Here is a 3,224-nt window from a genome sequence, read left to right on the forward strand (position 1 = left end):
AGAAAACTGTCCAGTTATTATTATGATTATTATCGAAACTATTATGGATTAATGAAACTACACCACTTACTGTAGCTCTAAAGCGTATTAGGAAAGAAAGGTAAACAGACTTAACACCAGACTTCATGCTTAACGCAGTTCATATCATAACCAGGGTATTTCATCTTTGATGCGAGTCTCTATTATATCGGTATATCACTATTTTTAAAATGCTACAGAAAGACATCACTCTGCTACACGCTGATTTTTTTGATCGGGACATCTAAAAAGACAGATACCAGCTGATTTCAGTGACTTTTAGCCGGCCATCAAGTGGCTCGCTACGGAAATGCAGGTGTGTGTGAAAGCATCTGATAACAGTCGCTCCCTCCCGCGCTGGCTCTCTCTCCTCTGCGCGCGCGAACCCTCTCGCTCTCCAACCACCGGCGGTTGCAGTGCACGGCACGATTCTGACGGCAGCCAACGCTGTCTGTGATTTCAAAAGAAAGCTTCGCCCTCACTTTTTCTCTCTCTCTCCCGTTCTCCCACGTTTGTGCTGGTGTTGTGTCCACCGACTGGGAGAAAGAGCAGGTACCTACCACGCTCTCAGCCGACTGTAGCGAGTGTTTTTGTGGTTATTTTTGGCGCCTCAGGTTTGATACTTTTTGCGAGGAGAGCTCGATAATATCTGGGACTGACCTGGCTATTTGATGTCTTCTCTTTTACAGTTGATTTGGGGCCTGTCTTTGGAATAAGAAATCATTGCTGTTTCTGACTGGAACGAAGAAAGATAAGACTCCTCTGGATTTCTTTAGGATTGTAATTTTCTGGATGCCTTGGTAGGTGTTTATTTCAGCGGTATTATTCCTGCCATGTGATAGCAGGTTTTAGACATGGAAATGTGATTTATACTGTCAGTAAAGACGCCGGGTGCAATTTCTTACTTGCTTGTCTTTCCTCCTTCTTGTTGTTAAATTACAGTTTCCGAGGATTTGCAAACATCTACCGGGATATATAGTAAGTAGTATTTGGAGTTATGTTTGCAGTGTGTGCTTTGATGATGCTTGTGCGACATCCATGTTACTTTTTACGGGCTTGTGCAAGTAAATCTGACACACGGGACGGTGCATTTGTTTGTGGCCAGCGTTCTCGAAATGTGGTGCTTCAATTAACATACCGAACTCTTACGCATACGAAGAAGCAGTGTGCTGATTGTGAGAATTCTGTATTTGGACATTACAAGTTAAAATCCCGAGGAGACACGGTTGTGGTAATCTTGTGAAGCTATCGGTTAGTTTTGACGATGGACGTAGAAATGCTGAGACCTACCCTCGAATAGGTTTCTTATCAGGACTTGGATCGGCTCCGAAATTCCAGTTGTGGTTGCACCTTGAGCAGCTCTGTCTGCTAGCACAATAAGTCTTTGGGGAGACGATGCTTATTCCTAATGGAATGTATGCTCTGTATCTCGGCCAGTCCAGCTGAAATTAACGGGCAGAATGAGTAGCTTCACACATACCTTGGGGGGCATTTTTAATCACATGGTGTTAGGCCACACTAAAAGAGTGTGAGAAGTGTGTGTGTGTGTGTGCGCGTGTTCGTTCGTATGTGCGCGCGTCTCTCGGGGGACTAATTGGGTGGAGACCCACGGTGAACGATGCGAATGAGATGCTTCTGTACAGCTGAACTTACTATCCAAGCAATTTTGTTCTTCGAAAGTCTCACATTACATTCAATCTAAACCCACTGTTTAAAGTCAGGGCATGGGATTGACACCTCTCTCGGAGTAGGTGTAACATCGGGAATTGCTTTGTTGCATTTTCTGCTAATGGAAAAACGCATTTGTGTGTGATCCAATCATGTCTCTCAATTTCGTTTTGATTAAATGTGCACAATTCTCAGTGGAGGTGCAGCTAAAGTTAATTAACGAAGACTATGCGCAGCAGCTGCTCGGTATTTTGGAACGCCTCTACCCCCGCACAGGCTTCCTGTTTATTTGATTATTTCTTTGAATTATTTAATTATCACCTAAGTCCCGTGAAGTCTTAATGGCTGCCAATTAAAGGCGGAACCTGCGTGTCGGGCAGCTCATATAGACGTGTTACATCAGCGGAGCTCTCGTCGGCTGTGAGGCGCTATATAGTGCAAACGAGCGGAGAGCGGAATCTCACATCCCCGCTCCCTTGAGGAAAGGGAAAGGGGAGGGGGGGCACTCCGGTGCATATTAAGAGTCCGGCCACTTGAAATGATATTTAGCGAACCGGCAGAGGATGATTTGATTTCTTGAGCCTACGCATGTTATCATCGGACATCAGATAAACGGATTTTGCACCATCTGTGTCATTGACTCCCTGCGAGTTAATTTGGTTTTGCTATGGTCTATTACTGTGGCTTGATAAGCAAATTAATGGAGAATTGATCTTTTGTTTTTGTTGGTGTATGCATGCATAATATTTGTGCTGGTGTAATTATATTCTCAAAAGGTGTTTTTCCACACATGATAATGTTGAAGTGTCTGTACTTTGTTCAATTCTTGATACTTAAAATGGACCCCTTGCTTTGCAGCATGAACATTTCTAGTTTAGACATTTGCGGTACACATTGAGAGCTGGTTTATATATCCCTATCCCCTGTGGTATGTCGAAGACACCAACTGTGAAGAAACATGAAAGCAAGCCCTCTCAATCCAGCTTTGACAGATTCACTGAACGCAAGTCAGGGCGTCCACCGTCTTTCAAATAACTCACTTTTTTTTTCTTTCATTTTCTGTTTCCTTCTGTGTATACCGTTCAGAGATGCGTTCAGCTATGTGCTTGCGAGGGACACCAGACGTCCTTTAGCTTTCTGTCACTTCTGAATCCTGTAGCGTGGGATGACATCCCCCTCCATGTCAAGCAGGATTCCACACAGTTAGCGACATGAGTGACAGGAGGCAGGGATTGGAGCGAGTGGACGGGATTTTGACGTGTGTGTCTAGCCTACCTTTCCACACAAAGCACCATCGCTACCGAAAGCCCCCAAAGCCAAGCTGCCTGGACTGAGTTGGACAGCTGCCCTATAGGGAGGGAGGAATGGTGGTTTTGTGTCTGTGTGTGTGTGTGTGTGTGGGTGTCTGTCTCTCTGTGTGTGTGTGTGTGTGTGTGTGTGTGTGGTGAAAAGGGATTTTGGTGACTGGCCCATTGCATGATGAGCTGCCTATTGGGCCCCTTGTGGATTGCCCCCCACCCCCCCATGTGTGTAAGTAT

General features: G+C 45.1%; 1 long non-coding RNA gene across 1 annotated transcript; it reads left to right on the forward strand.

The window, feature by feature from the left end:
- Positions 1-358: 358 nt before the first annotated feature.
- On the forward strand, positions 359-2,241 carry LOC116224662. Its single transcript, XR_004165678.2, has 3 exons — positions 359-570; positions 708-818; positions 961-2,241. It is a non-coding gene; the product is annotated as an uncharacterized LOC116224662 (long non-coding RNA).
- The last annotated feature ends 983 nt before the right edge of the window (positions 2,242-3,224 follow it).

The sequence above is a fragment of the Clupea harengus genome, chromosome 18 (genome assembly GCF_900700415.2).
Source record: "Clupea harengus chromosome 18, Ch_v2.0.2, whole genome shotgun sequence".
NCBI classification, from domain to species: domain Eukaryota; kingdom Metazoa; phylum Chordata; class Actinopteri; order Clupeiformes; family Clupeidae; genus Clupea; species Clupea harengus.